Below are 20,947 nucleotides of genomic sequence, written 5' to 3' on the forward strand. Positions count from 1 at the left end.
AGGGTCTCTCATAGGCTACAAAGCCCTTATCAACACACTCTCACACACTGCCTGTGGGAGACTGCACCAGAAGAAAAGCTTCTTCAACAGATCATAATACCCTGACTGGCACATAGGGGTAGAAACACTCTTACAGGTATCTGTGACCAAAGTTGTGACTGGACAAACTTGTGTAGAGCTTTGGATTGAGTACATAAGAGAATAGCAACCAGTGCAGCTGTTTCAGGGCAGGTGCTTTCTCATCCTAATTGATGTTCCAGCCCAAAGACAGATGGTGGCATTCTGCACTAGTTGTAGCCTCTGGACCATCTTCAAGTGTGGCCTCAGTGGATGCCAGAGCATGGAGTACAGTGGCCATTCATGTCTAGCAAGGATAGTAGCTCCTAGTCCTAGAGAAGCCACCTGGGCCTCAAGTAGTGTCAGGGACTGGGCAGAGGAGAAGCAGTGGTGGAGACTGCCTCATCATCCTGACCCTTCCAGGGAGGAGGAGAAGGAGGAGGAAGGCAGTATAGATTTATAACAGGAGTTTGCAGGAGGTCACAGCTCAGAGGCAGATGAAGGGGGAAGTTGGGAAATAATGGGAGAGAAGGAGCAGGCAGAGCTGGAGCAGTAGCTGGCTGACACATTGTCACTAGAAAGCTTTCCACACCCACCATCTCCCAGAACCCGGCGAGCCTTAAAAGTAGGAGAGCAAAGAGCTAAAAGACAGAGGACACTTAGCAGCACCCATAGTAGAGATGATGATGACAAATTAGCAAGTGCGAGAGAAGGAGGGGTGGAGATTCACTCGGGACAACGCCATTATCCAAGAGGCTGGGATCTATAGCCTCTCTCTGTAAAGTTTGAAATAAAAAAGGACTGTAAGACGCTTTCCCTTGTTTTTTATACTTTCCTGCGCAACCAGCTGGGAGCCATTGACAGCACCCTGAGAAGATTGTCCCTGGGAGGGTCAGGATGGGGAGACAGACTCCACCACTCCTCCTCTGCCCAGTCCCTGACAAGTGGCAATAATGACTCCAGGATAGACCCCGGTTATGTACCTATCCCTTCTAGTTGAGTGCAAGCTCACCCAGAAAAGGCCACCTCATGGACCTGATGACTTGGGACACATAGCATGTTTCTTTTATCTGGATTCAGCTTCAATTCGTGGATGATGAAGAGACTGAGATGTATGCAAACCGCCTCTGAAGAAGCGCCGCCTGCTAAAGAAAGGATCCCATAGATTCCCTGAACAAATCTTTAAATAAATAGAGTCCCCAATAAATCTTTTAAAAATCAAAATGTTTATAAAAGACACCTATTTCTTTATCTTGTTAGTTCAACCTTTTCTCTCAGCACTGGCTTGAAACTTTTCTTTGTCTCAGAAAGACCTCTTCCTCCAAAAACATTTCATGAATTTCAAGTCTTAATTATTATTATTTTTAAAAAGCCAAACCAAATCACAAAAGTCTCCCATTGTACTAAGACTAAACAAAATAATGTTATTGAAAAAGAACAAGATTTTACCAGGTGTTTGGAATAGAATGGAATTGTTGGTTGCAAGTCACGAGTCCTGATTTGAACTGCAGGCTGGAGGATCCCAACCTCTGAGTTAAAGAAACATTTATGCTCACTCTTCGCTCTCACTCTTGACAAAGATAGTTTCCTAGGATGTCTTGGTGTCCTCTTTCCTAGCAGAAAACCCAGCAGTTCAAGGTCTGCCTAGAAAGGTGTCAACTTTCTGTACCAAATATACAGGATGAGAAAAAGTGGCTGGTGGATGATCTTTCTTTCCTTCCTTCCTTTTATCTAAAGGGAAGCCAGAAGCCGAATTGTTGCTGCTATATCAGCATTGTGTGAATTGGTACTCCTTGCTTGCACAAGAGAAAGGAAACAATGTCATTTCCATTCCTTTCCAGAGACAGCACAAGGTGGGGAAATGAGCAAGGAGGAGCCTCTGTTTTCCTTGCCTTCTCTCTGGGAATACAGCGGAAAAATGATTTTGTTTGTATGAGAAACTACCCAGTTCACGCTTCTTGAACCAATGCACAAACCGATACACAGTCTTTAAAATTTGCACTCGTCTGAATTTTGTGATGCAGTTCTTTAAGCAGTGTTTACAAAAATGCATGTAGCGGTGAAAATAATGTACAGAAATGTGTTGTGTTAAGGGAAAGTGCTTGCAAAAATGTGCCAAATCGCTTACAAAAATGGATCTGTTAGTAGTTCATTTGCACAACAGTGCTGATGAATTTTCATGGGGATCCTTTCATTTTATTTTTAAATTGCAAATAGCTGCAGAAACCGGAGGACTGACTTTAAGATCAGAAAGAAGAGAAGCTGAGTGAACTGAGATTTATAGATTTGTCCATCCATACCTCTCTCACTGGTGCAGGTTGGCCACAAAAAGAACGAAAAAGCAGATGGGCCTGGGCATGTGAGAATCCCTCTCTGTGCAGAATTTGACTGAGACCTGCCACAACAGTACAGTGTGAACCAGGGTGACTGTGCCAGTGTTTACTGATGAAAGGACAAACAGAAGAAAACAAATAGAAGAAAGCTTATGAGGTTTGCTAACATAACGGAACAAAAAGTATTAATTCTTCCCCCTGTCTCTCTCTCTCTTCCTCCCCGACTCCTCTGTGCACTGACACAAACAGTGTGTTTTCAATTCACTATGTGTGGGCTGTTTCTCACAGGTAGCTGGACCCAAGTACAGATGGCATGTACTCAGGTACGGCATAATGTGAAAACACCCCTTTAGTCTCCTTCCATTAGGTAAGAGGGTGGGGATGAAACTCTCAGAAATATAACAGGCTGTGGTTGACAGCCCGGTATTTAATATCTGTGCAGCCTGCTTCAGAGGGAGTCTCTTGGCCACTGATAAACCCTGCAGAAGCGTTTCATGAGCAGAAATATGCCTAAAATACCAGACGGGAGCTGATTAGGTAGCAATTCCAGATGGAGCTAACTGGTCTTGGGAAAGGAAAAAAATTGTTCAGCCACAACGACCTCAAGGCGGAATTATGAAGATAAATGAGATAAGATCAGGGGTCAGCCACCTTTTTCAGCCGTGAGCCAGTCCACCGTCCCTCAGACCATGTGGTGGGCAGGACTATATTTTGAAGGGGGGGAAAGAACGAATTCCTATGCCCCACAAATAACCCAGAGATGCATTTTAAACCAAAGCACACATTCTACTCATGTAAAAACACCAGGCAGGCCCCACAAATAACCCAGAGATGCATTTTAAACCAAAGCACACATTCTACTCATGTAAAAACACCAGGCAGGCCCCACAAATAACCCAGAGATGCATTTTAAGTAAAAGGACACATTCTACTCATGTAAAAACACACTGATTCCTGGACTGTCCGTGGGCCAGATTGAGAAGGCGATTGGGCCGGATCCAGCCACCAGGCCTTAGTTTGCCTACCCCTGGATAAGATAAAGGACAAAGGACGAACTTGAAGCATGGGAAGTCCCCCCAAAAAATTATAATTTAGGCAGAATATTTGGACTATTTGATATGTATTTGTATAATTTGGAACATTAAATGTGATTTGATTGGATTGTTAAAATGGGAAACTTAATAAAAATGATTTTTTTTAAAAAAAGTTAAAGGACAAAGTGTGCCATGCACATTATTGCAAATAATATTAATAATAATGCTGATTTTTATGTTCCAAACAATACCTATAATTAGAGGCGTAAAGTGTTTTAAGGATTGGCAGAAAGACCTTGCCAAGTTTATCTGGCAAGGGAAAAAACCACGCATAAAATTTAAGCTACTAACAGAGTTGAAGGAAAAAGGAGGCTTCGCGGTCCCTGACCTTAAACTGTACTTTGAGGCAGCGTGCTGGACATGGATTAAGGACTGGATATTAATTAAAAACACGGAAGTCCTAGATCTGGAGGGATGGGATATTGTGTACGGGTGGCATGGTTACATAGGCTATGACAAGGTTAAATCCCACAAAGGATTTTTAAATCATATTGTGAGAAGGGCATTATATGAAGTATGGGAGAGGAGTAAAAAATCAGTAGTAACCAAAACACCATGGTGGCTGTCACCAATGGAATCTATGTCGGTTCACAGGATGAATATGAACAGCGATTGGCTAACATATAAGGATTTAGTAGAGGAAACAAGTAGTGATCCGAAAATAAAGGACCTAAGCAAATTGAAACAGAATGGAATAACCTGGCTGGAGTATTATCAATTAAAAGCCGCTCTTGAAAAGGATAAAAGAACCAAAGGATTTGACAAAAAAATATCCTATCTGGAGAAGGATATTTTATATAATAATCAAAAGACACTTTCTAAAATGTACAAACTACTTTTGAATTGGCAAAGAAAGGAGGAAGATATTAAAGAAATTACAGTAAAATGGGAGAGGGAACTGGGACATACGATCAAATCCAATATTTGGAATGAATTATGGACTAAAAATATAAAATTCACGGCTTGTTTCCTTATAAGGGAAAATCTTATGAAAATGTACTATAGGTGGTACCTCACCCCTGTAAAACTTGCAAAAATAAATAAATCAAATAATAACAAGTGCTGGCGATGTAAGGAACAGATAGGAACATACTACCATATGTGGTGGTCCTGTCTAGAGATACAAAGATTTTGGAACATGATTTATGAAGAGATAAAGAGATTGATAAAAACTACATTTAGCAAGAAACTGGAAGAATTTTTACTAGGAATGGTTTCAGATAATATTCCCAAAAACAAAACTAGGCTATTTATGTATGCAACGTCAGCAGCAAGGGTTATAGTGGCAAAACACTGGAAAGATAAAAATGCACCCACTAAAGAGGAATGGGTAGTCAAATTGTGCGAGTACTTGGAGCTCGCAAAGCTGACAGATGCAATAAGAGATAAACCTAAAAAAATGGTGAAAGAAGAATGGGAATGTTTAAATAATTATTTAGGGGACAAGGGCTCAGCAAGAAAGATCTGGCTATGTTTAGAATGATACTGCATAGAGAAATGTTCCCTGATACCAAGATGAGGGTTTCCTTTGGAATGCAGATAGAGATAATTGATAAGAATAATGATCTGTTGTGAACTTGATGGAAGTGTACAATAGATGAGCTTTCCTGCTTTGGTTCATCTTCCTTTTTCTTTTTTTCTTTTTCTTTTTTCTTTTATCTTTCCCATAATTGCTTATGTTCTGTGTCATGTACTTTGATTTTTTTTGTAGTTTTTGTAGTTTTTTTTCATTACTATTAAGGAATTTTCCTTTGTAATTTTGGTTGTCTATATTTATATGTACCTGTTTACATGTACCTGTTTAAAGCAAAATAAAAGTGTTTTTTATTTATATATATATATATATATATATATATATATATATATATATATATAAAATAATAATGCAATTTCCAGCTCCGCTACAAAAACATTAAAGCAACATATTTCATTTCATTTCATTTTCTTTGTGTGCAACCATAGCTGTTAATGCGGCGCAGGTGGCGCTGTGGCCCCCTCGACTAATAAAGCGAGATGAGCGCTGCAACCCCAGAGTCGGCCACGACTGGACCTAATGGATCTTTACCTTTTTATAGCTGTTAACAAGCAGGACATAACAAGTAGACCTTACCAAAAATGTTACAGTGTTTCTTCCCTTTAAAACTAATACTCATTGCTCAGGATTTCAGTCTTCTCCCCAACTCCCAAGCACTGTTTTTCCTTTTCTTCTCTTAGTCTAGAGTCGCCTTTAAAAGCTCAACAACTTTTGCATCCTGAATTTTGCTTCTGGAAATAGGCATTTATTTCTACAAACCCCATTATAGTGGAACCTCGGGTTAAGAACTTGATTCGTTCTGGAGATCCGTTCTTAACCTGAAACTGTTCTTAACCCGAGGTACCACTTTAGATAATGAGGCCTCCCGCTGGCGCTGCGCTGCCACCGTGCAATTTCTGTTCTCATCCTGAAGCAAAGTTCTTAACCCGAGGTACTATTTCTGGGTTAGCAGAGTCTGTAATCTGAAGTGTCTGTAACCCGAGGTACCACTGTATTCTCTCAACCATAATGAAACTTCCATCTTCTTTCTCAGTAGTGCCACTCTGGCTACAAGCCTTGAGGCACTCGTCACCTGAGCTTGCTATTAGGAGTGATGGCTGTGCAACCCACTCTGATGTTGGTTCTTTGCGACCACGCTGTCCTGCCAAGTGAAAGGATGAAGATCTGTCAGTGTTCCTCATCTCCTTCCATGCGTCTCACCACTCCAAAGCTGAGGAGGAAGAAACAATCCCTTCTGAACAGCCCTCCCCACTGACCTCTGCCTTCTTTTTTGGTCCCTATCCCTGACCCAGACCCACAGCTGACTCACATTAATAACAATTTAATTTACTGAAACCTAGACAGCATCTTAAAAAGCAGAGACATCACCTTACCAACAAAGGTCTGTATAGTAAACGCTATGGTTTTCCCAGTAGTGATGTATGGAAGTGAGAGCTGGACCATAAAGAAGGCTGATCGCCAAAGAATTGATGCTTTTGAATTATGGTGCTGGAGGAGACTCTTGAGAACCCCATGGACTGCAAGAAGAACAAAGCTATCCATTCTGAAGGAAATCAGCCCTGAGTGCTCACTGGAAGGACAGATCGTGAAGCTGAGGCTCCAATGCTTTGGCCACCTCATGAGCAGAGAAGACTCCCTGGAAAAGACCTGATGTTGGGAAAGATTGAGGGCACAAGAAGAAGTGGACGACAGAGGACAAGATGGTTGGATAGTGTTCTCAAGGCTACCAGCATGAGTTTGACCAAACTGCGGGAGGCAGTGGAAGACAGAAGTGCCTGGCGTGCTCTGGTCCATGGGGTCACGAAGAGTCGGACACGACTAAACAACTAAACAACAACAATTTACTGAAAACTCTAGATATAGCAGAGCATGATGGCTGAGGTGAGCTCTGAAGAACGTGTCCAGCCCTAATGAGTCAAGGTCCTTGGTCAGAATATGAGAAGTTTTCCTTCAGAATGTTCAAAGCTGGTTATGAAGCAAGCCAGGTCATCAGATTCAAGCCTGATGGAGGCTTGCAAGAACAGCGTAGCATTTTTAAAATACAAATTTAGAGCATTCACTTTGAATCACAGGTAAAGCATGATGGGGTCAGAGCCCTGGACTCTGATGGCCAGGATTGTCTCTCCCTTTGCGCGGACCATGATTGTACCCTTGATTATACATTTTTAAAGCTATATTGTTTACTTCTGAAATACCTTTTGAATGCCACGTTAATCTACTGCTTTTCATACGATGTTAGACTATGCACAGCCTAAAATAGTATTCATCTTAGCACAATAGGCGGCAACCCCTCTGAAAGAGATCCGATTTATCTCGGCAACGGAGAAAATCTCCCTAGAATTTCATTCACAGACATGCAGCTCATCAGTCATTATGTCTTTTTCTTCTGTGGCACAAAAATGCAAGGAGAAGAGATGATCTTTTCATAAATTATGGAAGTTTTGATTTGGCTGTGGGAAGGCGAGGGTTCCTGTATAATGAGCATTTTCCTGATGAATATTGCGATTATTATTTTATTAGCCTCTGCCAGCGGTGCACCCAAGTTGTGCAGACATTTGCTGGAGCAAGGGCAAGGTCAATAAACATGGAAAAGTTTAGCACAAGCCTCCATGACAAAAGAAGAGAACGATTCTGGTCAAGTTGAATGGCAGACTCCCAGCAATTGCCCAGCCAGCAAGAAGGCTCCTTTCGTCAAGTGTGCACCCTTTAGAGCCCAGGGAAAAAGACATTGTTAACCAATTTTCTTGTTTCTACCAGCAGACCTTGAAGTGGAAATTAACAAGTGGTGGTATTCTCCCCCACCCAATCCCCCTGTTCATTTGCATTCATTTGCATATGAATGCCCAGCTAATTGTTTTGAAGTAACAATTAAGAGAACAATAGAGGATAGAAAAGGGACTTGAGGCAGCAACTGACACCTGGGAGTCTGTATTTAAAAAGCTTTTACATATTTGAATTAAAAATAGACAAAAGAACAGAAACAACATGGGCATAAAATTCATTATTACCCAAAGAGGGGGAGAGAGAAAGAGAGATGGAGGAAGTAGCGCTCACTACCGCAATGTAACAGTTCCAAGAAAGGTGTAAGGCAGTTTGTGATATGGCGGGCTGTTTTGCCGCGATGCAGAGGGACTTGCTGTGGACAAACAAGAAACTTGTACAGTATAAGAAGCTTAGGGAGACACCGGTGCTTAATTTGCAGAAGAAGAAATGTTGGAGTGGAAGAAACCTGACTTCAGGCACCACTCCCTGATGCCTGCTCTCGTCCCCAACCAATCTCTGATATGTAGGGGCTTTCTCGCTTAGTTTTGACTCAGCTGGCAAACCTGTTTCTCCTTGGCCTCCATCACTGCAGCCAAGTGGGAGACGAGGGTGCACCAGGTGAAATGTCCCTCCACACAACCACCTCCTATAAGATTTCTTTCTTTCTTTCTTTCTTTCTTTCTTTCTTTCTTTCTTTCTTTCTTTCTTTTTCTTCCTTTCTTTCCTTCCTTCCCTCCTTCCTTCCTTCCTTCCTTCCTTCCTTTCTTTCTTTCTTTCTTTCTTTCTTTCTTTCTTTCTTTCTTTCTTTCTTTCTCTTCCTTCCCTTCCTTCCTTCCTTCCTTCCTTCCTTCCTTCCTTCCTTCCTTTCTTTCTTTCTTTCTTTCTTTCTTTCTTTCTTTGTATAATTTTTATTGAATTTTCTGTTTCTGTTTTTGAATATTCATTTAAACAATCTTAAAATATCAATAGGGACAAAGGTGGCGCTGCGGGTTAAACCACAGAGCCTAGGATTTGCCGATCAGAAGGTCAGCGGTTTGAATCCCTGCGACGGGGTGAGTTCCCGTTGCTCGGTCCCTGGTCCTGCCAACCTAGCAGTTTGAAAGCATGAAGTGCAAGTAGATAAATAGGTACCGCTCTGGCGGGAAGGTAAACGGCGTTTCCGTGCGCTGCTCTGGTTTGCCAGAAGCGGCTTAGTGATGCTGGCCACATGACCCAGAAGCTGTACGCCGGTTCCGTCGGCCAGGAAAGCGAGATGAGCGCCGCAACCCCAGATTCGGCTACGACTGGACCTAATGGTCAGGGGTCCCTTTAAAATATCAGTGACTTCCATTCTTCACTTTCCATGGTTCATTTTGCATAACATAAATCCTGCATATTTTATGTAAACTAGACCATTCAGTATTTCAATATTACATCCATCAAAACTTATTTACACTGTTGAATTCATCTTAATGCTGCCAGCATTTTCAAGCGTACACAATTTCCCTCCCCCATATATTCAGTAAACATTTTCCATTTAAATGTTGGTTCTTCTTGTTCTCTTATTCTATATGTTAGTTCCGCAAGCGGCACATATTCCATCGGTTTAAGTTGCCATTCTTCTTTAGATGGGACTTTGCTCGTTTTCCATTTTGGGGCTAACAAAACTCGGGCTGCAGTAGTGGCATACATAAAGGATACGCAGCCAATCAGGATTTTAAAAAATGATTTTCTACCTTCACTTTTCACTTCGCTCTGTGGCCCCCTAGCCTCATGCTATGGCCCCCCATTTACACATTTTTCATCTGTGGCCCCCTTGATATATCCTGGGACCCCTGAGGGGGCCATATGGCCCGCAGTTGGGAAACACTGGTCTAGATGGATAATAGTGACCCCCCCAAAAAAAAATAGTGGACCCCATTGGCATTTGTTATTCTGTGGGGTGGCTGCCACTTTCTCCTAGAATACCCCAGAATGTCTTGTCTGAATTAAGTTTTAATGGTCAGGAATGATGGGAATTGCGCTCCAGAACATATGGAGGGCACCAGATTGGCTACATGAATTCCGTTATGAACATGAAACACACTTCAGTTGCCTGCTTATGATCAGAGAGAGAGGTAGATGGAAAGGAGAAGAGTGATCAGCATCCTGATAACACCTAAAGCCACATTCCTGTATAACTTCCCCTAGTGATTTAATGTAAATATCATGTAAAGTAAAAGTTTTTAAAAAGCAGCATAAGAGATCTTTCTGACATCCTCATAGCCCATTGGCAATCAGGTGGACCAGCTGTCTCCCAGATCCAGCACCACTTTCTAGGGACCCTCTCTGCAGTGTTCTTAGTGAGTCAGAGCAAATACCGTATTTTTCGCTCTATAAGACGCACCAGACCACAGGGCGCACCTAATTTTTGGAGTAGGAAAACAAGAAAAAAAAATATTCTGAATCTCAGAAGCCAGAACAGCAAGAGGAATCGCTGCGCAGTGAAAGAAGCAATCCCTCTTGCTGTTCTGGCTTCTGGGATAGCTGCGCAGCCTTCATTCACTCCATAAGACGCACACACATTTCCCCTTACTTTTTAGAAGGGAAAAAGTGAGTCTTATAGAGCAAAAAATACGGTAAGCAGTTTGCCACCTGGAGGCAAGACCAAGACGAGCAAATGGAAGTGGCATCCAGATGTTGGCTTACTTAAGTGCATCACTTCACTTCCTACAAAGTGCAAAAACTATAATAATAATAATAATAATAATAATTATAATTATAATTATAATTATAATTATAATTATAATTATAATTATAATTATAATTATAATTATAATTTATTTATACCCCACCCTTCCTGGTTCAAAAACCGGGCTCAGGGTGGCTAACAACAAATTTAAAACACTTAATTATAAAAGCAGCATAAAACACAGTATAAAAACATGAATAACAATAAAATTCAAAAATCAAAAATCAATTTAGGGGAAATAAGCATTAGATAATCCCCAGGGCTAGCTGGCTGAATTGGTCCTACTTGGGCCAGCGAGGAGGCGAGGGGAGAATTTGCTGTGGGGTCTCAGAGCGGGTGATCATAAAAAGGAAGGGGGAGGGAAGAGAAGGGAAATAAAAGATCAGGCTGAATTCAAATTAAAGGCCAGGTGGAATAACTCTGTCTTACAGGCCAAATGGAAGGAGGTTAAATCCTGAAGAGCTCTAGTCACATGGTGTGCACATTTTTAATGGTGGTTGAGTTGCTATTGGGAAATTGAGAGTGGAATGGTTAGCTCTACAATCCATCCCTTCACGTTTCCCAAACCCTACATACCCCAGATATAGTTTAAGATAAATGTGTTGAATGCAAACAAGACTGAGGTCACATCTACACCCTCCCCCAATTTTGATCCAGTGCAAAATTTCTAGTGTTCACAAGCTCCCGAGGCAAACCTGTGCAAAGATTTAGGGAACACGCACCACAGAGTATTTTTTTGCATTATACAAGGATAGCATCTGTCTTTATATTTGGCAATGAAAATCTGTACAATAAGGATTTCCCCCCATGTTGTTCTATTTGTCTAGCTTTTCAATTTTGCTCATGTAGTTCTAACACATTAAATAGAATGTTATGGATGGAAAAATAAAGGTCTCTGTTATGGATGAATTATTTTTTTCCATCAAGTTGTCTGAAGGTTAGACAGTCAACACCTACAAATTACACAGATGTGTCATATTCCTAAATGAATTGTATTATGCTGGAACACCTATGAATACTAAAAGAGACCTGCCACAGATCTCAGTAAAAATGCACCTATGTCTAATTTATATGGGAATGTACTGCGTCGAAGAAAATGACATACTTCTTAGAAACAGCATCATATTTTAAGCTAGTGTTTATTGGTACTTGTATTTTTTTTTAACCCCAGAACCCATTTCCCAACAGGTGAATAAAAGAGCGACTGTATAGAAAAGGCTATTATGTGGGTTTCGTCTCAAAACAGAGATCCTTAAAAACAATAAAACAATAAAAATATAAATGGTCTGTTGCTAGGAAATATAGCCATTAATTCTATATCTCACGAAACACAGTTAGGGCGAAGAGTTACAGAAACAACCAAACTCAAATGCAATAAACGTTAGAGTTATAAACTACACGGGAACAAAGAGTGTTAGTAATCCTGGAGTGTTCGTAATTCTCAAAGCAGCTTTCCAGTTGCGAACAGTGGCACATCGCCAGACCATTGCCCCAAACATGGAGCCTTCATTGCACCCTACAGACTGGGCAGACTGTTTGATATTGTGTGATGCTGCTGACCTGTGAATGTGAAAACAGGGAACACAGAGTTGAGGGAAAGTTTATTAAACATGCAGAAGGTTTGAAAGTATGGTCCTTAATTCTGAAATTAAATCAAGTAACAACTGAAGGTGAAAGGTGCGGTGCAAGAAAGTCAATTGTGCACACAGTCTGCAGCAGTTACTCTTTTTTTTCCTTTTACTGTTTTATTAAATTTGCTTAGTTACATAACATTATTATATGCATTCTATAAAACAAAGAATACAAAACAAAATTCATTCATACTACAGTGCCTAACTACATAACATTAATATATATGGTTTCTGAAAAAAGGCTTACATAACAAAATCAATTCAAAATACCATCTGGTTTACTTCCCCCCTCCCTCCCCACTCCAGCCCCCCCCCCACCCCGGTCAGGCCTTCCTTCTTCATATCTTTATCCATGTACACAGTCTGATCATTCAAACTTGTATGTTGGGGTTGGCTTCCCCTCTTTCTATCCAGTTCCTGTAAAATGCCCATTTACTTGTGATTCTTTGGCATTTATTTTCCCATCTATCCTCTGCCACTATCTGTGCAAATATTTCTGATTGTACGTATTCAAAAACATAATCATTCCATTTTTCCATATTCCATTTGGCCTTTTCTTTCCATCCCAAAGCAATAACTGCCATTCCAGCTAAGATCATAATCTTGTACAACTCTTGCTTATTACTTATTACTTTGTTATTTCCCAGTATTCCCGAAAATAACAAATCCCTATTAACTTCTATGTTTATTTGAAATAATCCAGAAATTACCTTTATAATCTTTTGCCAATATTCCTTAACCAGATTACATTCCCACCACATGTGTGAATATAGTCCTTTTTCCTGACCACAATGCCAGCATTTGGGACTAAACCCTTTCACTATATACGCCATTTGTGCCGGAGTTCTATACCATTTTAAGTCTGCAGCAGTTACTCTGCGTGATCATAATCATACAAATTAAGCAGATGATTATGTGATGTTGAATGGGGAACATGACGTGCTACTGAGTCACCTGTAGATGAAAAGTCTCGTGTAACAAGCAACAAGAATTCAGACCTGCGTTGTGCAAATTGCACAGCCGTACGTATGGACAAATATACAGAGCATATGATGTTAATGTGGGTAAAAGAGGGCAGCAATATCCATGTAAATCACAAATCAAATCAATGGGATGCCAAATGTTTGCAGAGTTCACATGTCTCATTATAGAGGAGTTGTGCAACTTCATCCTTTGAGCATCTTACAGGAAACATAAACGGTACATATGTTAGTGTAGCATAAGACACATATGTTACCTGATGTGAATGGCTATTATTCATAAGACAGCCGATCTCGGACAAAGACATCAACAATGTGACCACAGCAGACTGTAGGTGGAGAAACTGTGGCTCTTCGGATATTGCTCTGCAGGTTCCATAATCCCCAGCCATATTGGCCAATGGTCAGAGATTATGGGAGTTGCAGGCCAGCAAATTCTGAAGGATGTCCGGTTCCCCACAGGTTCCTGTAGAACCTACTGACATTGTGAATGCGGTTTGCTCTTCTGCGTGTTTGTGAATTAATTCCAGGGTTGCTAACGTAGTAGATTATAGAGCGGTAAAGCCGGTTCCCCTCACAGGGAGTCGACATTGCGGTCAGATCACAAACCAGACCCATGGCTCTGCGTCACAAGGAGTTCCTGGCCATGTCTTTTCATATCTGCCAGTCTGATCGGCTGAAGGGGGCATGGCTTAGCCCATTTAAACAAGCCACGGCCAAGCTCGCACCCTCTTTTACCTCGCTCCCGCTTGCCCAGTTCTCCCACCCTCCCTCCCTAAGGTTAGGTCCTTATCCTTTGACCTTGCTATGGACTTCGGTTTGTCGCCTTGGTTGTCCAGGGGGCCTGGTAGGATTTTTTCCCACTTGGCAAATTGGCACCAGCCACTTGGTTTTTCGCCTACCTCATAACGAATCCTCACAACTTTGTAAGGTTTGGCGGTTAGGCAGTTGGAGGTGAGGGGAGGTGGCGGCCATCACCTACCCCTCCTATTTCAAGGGTAAAGGAATCTGGGGGGGTTTCCTCTGTCTGAAGTCCAGACGGGGGCCAGGGTCATAACGCGACCCCTATCGGTGACCCTGGGGGAATTCCTAGTTGATGTGCATCAACAGGGCTCCCTCTATCGGTGGTTAACCCTTACTAGACTCCCGGCAGGCAGGCAGTAGTCAAATATAGTCATTGGTTCCAATGCCTAAGCCAATACCACTCACATTCTGTAATCAATAAAGTTGTAGCCTTTTTCAGCCCATTAACCTAAATTCTGGTGTCAAGTATCTTTATTCTACAATGGGGGGGGGGGGTTTTCAGGACCTTGCCACGTGAATAGCATTGCATTATTTTCTATTGCTAAGTGGAAATTTAACCTCTTACATCATTAAGTGGGATTTTTCACCTATGGATAGAAGGCTAGATGTTTAGATGTTAAATGTCAAATATTACGGTTGACTCTCATTGAGCTGGGGTCTATCATTTCAGACTAGGAGTAGATGCCTAGATGACTGAATGCTCTCCTCTGCCAAAATATTGCTTCAATATAAAACAGAAAATGTCCAGACAAAGGATTATATCCTATTCTTCTCCCTGAAATGCCATTTTCCATGTGGAGGGTTTGGATTTCATATAAGGAGTTTGAAGTGGTACCACCCATAAATAGTTTTATTACCTCAGTTTATTACTCCTCTGTAGTTCTACTTAAAAGAATAATTAGAATATAAGCATGAAGACTGTAAATGAAAGGCTACCCAGCCGACCAAGGCTAACTCATACAGCAGGGATACATAAAGAAAGATTATACACTTGATAGTCCAAAGAGTTTCTACTCAATCTGCCATGAATAATAGGGACAATTGCTATAAACTATAGGAAAATGTGCAAGTCATCTCATAACAAAAAGATGACAAACATAATGACATGTGATAAGATCAGTAGGCATGACTGGAAGAGTTCTCATTGGTGGACAAGTTAATTCATTGCAGTTTTAATGATGCAGACTGCCTATGCATCCTGTAATAATCACCCTGGGAACTTGACTTGGGGGGCACAAATTCCCACACATAAACAAAACAACCAATAAATAAATAAAATATTCCCTGCTGTGTGATCACCCCCACCACCCCCACTGTCCCCCACCTCAGATTCCCATGGGTAGGCAGTTACTATCACTTGATTTTGCTGAATATATTAACTGATCCTAAGACAAGTTCAAGGTCCATATAGTTAAAGCCATGGTTTTCCCAGTAGTGATGTATGGAAGTGAGAGCTGGACTATAAAGAAGGCTGATCGCCAAAGAATTGATGCTTTTGAATTATGGTGCTGGAGGAGACTCTTGAGAGTCCCATGGACTGCAAGAAGATCAAACGTATCCATTCTTAAGGAAATCAGCCCTGAGTGCTCACTGGAAAGACAGATCGTGAAGCTGAGACTCCAATACTTTGGCCACCTCATGAGAAGAGAAGACTCCCTGGAAAAGCCCCTGATGTTGGAAAAGATGGAGGGCACAAGGAGAAGGGGACGACAGAGGACGAGATGGCTGGACAATGTTCTCGAAGCTACCAGCATGAGTTTGACCAAACTGCGGGAGGCAGTGGAAGACAGGAGTGCCTGGCGTGCTCTGGTCCATGGGGTCATGAAGAGTCGGACACGACTAAATGACTAAACAACAACAAGACAAGTTCATCCACTCAACTCTCTTGAAATGTGATGGGGAACCTGTAATTCTCCAGATGTTTCTGGATGACAATTCCCGTCAGCCCCAGCCAGCATGACCAATGGCCAATGGCTGATCTCCAGGTCATCTACTGAGATGAGCGATGCCTCAAACATTTCCAAAATTCAGAACGTATCACCCAGTCTTCTAACAGTAAGTGATGACTTCTGTTTATTAAACGGTCAATTATCTTATACTTTCATCACTTTCTCAAAAAGGCACCTGTGTTGAAGTTTGGGGAATGCAACAAACGTATTTAAATGTAATCAATGAATGAACGGAATAATCAGTTAAAAGACAGATAATTAAGCCAACTCAAAATCCTTTAATCAGTTTACAGCCCTAAGCTAGGAGTAAATGATGCAAGAGTCGCAGAGCTGGTAGGATCCAGCTTCCACAACAGCAACTAAGGTGCCACACTCTGGAAAATCGAGAGTAAAAGGTGATTCTTTACTCCAGAAGCCCGTTCAGCAGGGAGACTATCCTGAGAATCAAGTTAGATGTGAGGAGGGAGTTCTGTGGCTAGAATTCCTGGTTTGTTTGATTTTATAGTGGTACCTCTGGTTGCGGACGGGATCTGTTCCGGAGCTCTGGTTGGATCCCGAGGTTCCCACAACCAGAGGTGCCTGTTCTGTGCATGCATGCGGTGCCATAGAACATTACTGTGCATGCGCGCACGGCGAAACCGGGAAATATACTTCTGAGTTTGCCATGTGCGTATCCCGAAGGATACATGACAAGAGTACTCCAGGTTACGAACACTCGTAATCCAGGTTTCGGTGCTCGCGCACGGACAGAAACACAAAATGATGCCATGCACATGCGCAGAAGCGCAGAAGCGCGTCATGCGCATGCGCAGATGCGGCACTTCAGGCTGCGAATGCTGTGGGTTGGGAACGTGCCTCCCACACGTATCACATTTGCAACCCGAGGTATGACTGTAGAGGTACCACTGTATTTTACAAAAAGCAGTCACAATGGGTCTCAAGCCAGATTAGAACAATGATGTTGCCCAAGGGGTGGCAGTTTTGAACATTTTCCAGCAGTACTGGTTCCCGGTGATTCTTGCAGTTGTTATTTGCCCCAGTTACAAAAGGATATGAAGGTGAATTTCAACAGAAAAGATTACCCCTTTACACACAGTTGCTTTCTGTAAAGGAAAATGACATCAGGTCTTAGACACAAGTTTTCAGGCTTGTTGGGCAAAGTCAACAGTCTAGTTCACTTTGGTAAGCTGTTGTTGTTGTTTAGTCATTTAGTCGTGTCCAACTCTTTGTGACCCCATGGACCAGAGCACGCCAGGCACTCCTGTCTTCCACTGCCTCCCGCAGTTTGGTCAAACTCATGCTGGTTGCTTTGAGAACACTATCCAACCATCTCGTCCTCTGTCGTCCCCTTCTCCTTGTGCCCTCCATCTTTCCCAACATCAGGGTCTTTTCCAGGGAGTCTTGTCTTCTCATGAGGTGGCCAAAGTATTGGAGCCTCAGCTTCAGGATCTGTCCTTCCAGTGAGCACTCAGGGCTGATTTCCTTTGGTAAGCTGCATCGGCTAAAATTGAGGCTGAGGCCAGAGACTGATATGCTGAAGGTTTGAATGAACCAATGGCTTGAATCAGTGCATTAATTGCACTAATCTAGGAAATCTTTATTAATTTAATGACCAATTTCTTCCGTAAATCTACTATTGCTATCCTTAAGGTAATGGGTTTTGGAAACATGGTTCTGGGAGCTCCCCCAAATTTTCAGAGCAGCTTTTCAGGGAGTACAGCGAGCTGTAGGAGGAAAGAAGAATCTGAAAAAGCCTCTTCCCTTTCTTCAGCAAGAGCATCCCAAGAGCACTGTAGCTCCAATGCATTTTTTAAAATGAACTCTTTGTTGATACCTGCAATTCAAAAATGGCCAGTATTGCAAAGTAAGTTACAGTTCATATTTTTAAAGAAGGAAAAAGCAATCGCTAAGGTTTCAAGGAACTAACTGCTGATACTATTTATTTATTATGAACATTGTTACTATAAAATATAAATGCAGATAATAAATAGTTCTATAAATGTAATACAATTAATGAGATAATAAATATTTTGATGAGTAGAATATAAAAACCCACACAAAACTAGCATGTCCTTTTTACTATTCTTATTGAAGTATTATTACTATTTCCCCCTCTAAATATACTTTAAACTTCCCTAAGTTAATTCTTATCTTAATGTATAATATTGGTTTTCTAGTGGCTGTATTACATTATACTTCCTCCCCACAAGGAATATCAAATTGCAAAGTCTTGTACTTTCTTGTTCGAATAAGCAATAAACAGATTCCAATTCTCAATAAATTTATTTTCACTCTAACCAAATGCACCAGCTTCATCATGTATGTCATATCCAAATCTAAGAGATCTTCTAGAAAGATCAAAGGCTGATATTTCTCTAATTACAATTAATGAATTTTAAATGTTTCAATGACTTAACTGATATCTACCAAATTTATTGCTCTCTACAGTGGTTACTACAGCATCAACATAGGTGCTGATGCTTGTAATATAACTGCCAATGTGCACATAAATTAATTCCTGGTTCATTAATGAATTAATTGTTGGTAAAGAATTATTCTCTAGTTACTTCATTGTTGTAGTAGCACATTGTTCCAATTGTTTTGGTAATTGCAATATTGAAACAAAAACAATACACATTCTCAGGAATGATTAGAATTAATTGAAGATTAGTGGTCATGATGGCATGTGGTGAATTAACAGGCTTACTAATTTAAATACTGCTTCTATTTTGGTGCATCAATTATTGAGTCACTTAGTAATTTATGGTCTTTCACCAGTTTTACTTTATGAAAATAATGGGCTGTTTGAATTTGGATTAACTCTTAATATTTGTATTGAGTTGATTTTTGAACCAACATTAAGACAGACTTTTTAAATTGTAATTTGATTTAGGATTTATCCTTAGATCAAGGATCAATGGGTCTCATGACTGGAGAAATAGCTATTAGTTATGAGCGGAGTTCATAGTTGAGTCAAATTTAGAATTATTTGATAGGTTGGAGCAGATTGCGTCTTTGATGCTTGTTGTGGAGGAATATTCAAATTGTAGCAAGACAAAGTATCTTGAGAAGATGTTGTGGTGTTCATACAGGGCCCCCGGTTGTTTCATGGACAATTGACCTGTACACCACTACTTTATCCCACTGCTACCACCAATTTTGTGGGGGAAACCCAGGGTTCCCTGGTGAAGTATTAAGTCTCAGTCAGGTAGAGTTAACAATGAAGATTAAAGTTTATTTCAAACACAAACAAGTTTTAAAATATATTTGAAACGCTACCTTCCTCTCTTGATCTTGCTTTTCATTATCTTACTTTTGGTAATCCTTAACTTAAAATCCACTCTCATAGATTTTTTCTGTAATATTTCATATAGTTCTCCTTACAAAAATTCTTGTAATCCTATAAGCGTAGTCAGTTGATTACAATTGTTTTTCAAATAACTCGCATATTTACTCCGGTCTTTCAAGAATTTCTGGTCCCACTGGTTTCGTATTCTCCCTGTCATCCAATTCTGCGCAGTCCATTAATTTTATCTGCCACTCCTCTTTCATCAGAAATTCTTCCTGCTTCCATTTCTGTGCCAATAACACTCTTGCTGCAGGTTCCAGCTGCAAATTAGGGCAGTCCAGAGCCGGCCCTGTGATAAGGCAGAGTGAGGCAGCTGCCTCAGGTAGCAGATGCTGAGGGGTGGGGAGGATACAGAGCTGTGAGTGCCATGTGGCCTGCCCTGTACATCCTATGATAGCCTGATGCCCTTAAGTATAGTATGAGATGCTTTCCTTTCACCAGTGTGGGAGTAAGAGTCAACTGCCAGTCCAATTGGCTTCTGGATGTGCCTTGGGAGAAGGCAGCATCCTGTCCATCACTTCAGGCAGCAAAATGTATTGAGCTGGCCCTGGCACAGTCCCATATAGACTGCAATACAGTAATCCAATCTTGATCAGTGCAGGATTTACATATAAGCTAAACAAGCTATAGCTTAGGGCCACACTCTCTTGGAGGTCCCCCCCAAAATTCATTATTAATATACTACTTCTTAATTGTATTTCAGTTCAACAATTACTTTGATAAAATACATATTTTGTTATGTGCAAATGGCTTTAGATACCTATTAGGTCCATAAATTACCATATAGCATATGTTCAACACAAAAAACAGCAACAATTTGTTGTTGACAAAGGACAGCTGGACATATAAAGGGCCCCATTACCTTCAGTAGCTTAGGGCTTTATCAAACCTAAATCCGGCCCTGATCAATTATTATTATTATTATTATTATTATTATTATTATTATTATTATTCCACCCATCTGACTGGGTTTCCCCAGCTACTCTGGGCGGCTCCCAATAGAATATTTAAAACATGACAAAACATCAAACATTAAAAACTTCCCTAAACAGGGCTGCCTTCAGGTGTCTTCTAAAAGTCAGATAGTTTATATCCTTGACATCTGATGGGAGGGCTTTCCACAGGGTGGGCGCCACTACCGAGAAGGCCCTCTGCCTGGTTCCCTGTAACCTCACTTCTCGCAGTGAGGGAAACACCAGAAGGCCCTCAGTGCTGGACCTCAGTATCCAGGCTGAACGATGGGGGTGGAGACGCTCCTTCAGGTATACTGGGCCGAGGCCATTTATATAAGTCACTGTGGACAAGCTATTCTGATCCAGGAATGGCAGAAGTTAGCAAACTGGTAAAAAGTGCTCCAAGAGACTGAAGCACTCCCCTGACAATTATAGCTCCAGGACAGGGGTCACTAACCTTTTTGGATCTGGGGGGCACATTTGGAATGTTGGGAAGGTGCCAAGGACACTAGTCAGAATATGGCTGCCTCCACAGGTGTAGCCTAACACCAAACTGGGAAACTCAAATAATATTTCGTGCTACTAGAACTAAGGGAGAAAGAGATACTAAGTATCTGAATGGACTTGGTGGCAGAACTTCACACCCTTTGAATTACAGCGGTACCTCGGTTTAAGAACAGTCCGGTTTAAGAACGATTGGGTTTACAAACTCCACAAAACCAGAAATAGTGACTTGGTTTGCGAACTTTACCTCAGTCTAAGGAAATCAGCCCTCAGTGCTCACTGGAAG

General features: G+C 41.3%; 1 long non-coding RNA gene across 1 annotated transcript in view; it reads left to right on the forward strand.

Moving 5' to 3' along the window:
• LOC310770352 overlaps positions 1-20,947 on the forward strand; it is a 516,476-nt gene that overhangs the window by 74,028 nt on the left and 421,501 nt on the right. The gene's annotated exons all lie outside the window — the stretch shown is intronic.

Source organism: Podarcis filfolensis (assembly GCF_964270895.1).
Source record: "Podarcis filfolensis genome assembly, chromosome: 9".
In the NCBI taxonomy this organism is placed as follows: Eukaryota; Metazoa; Chordata; class Lepidosauria; order Squamata; family Lacertidae; genus Podarcis; species Podarcis filfolensis.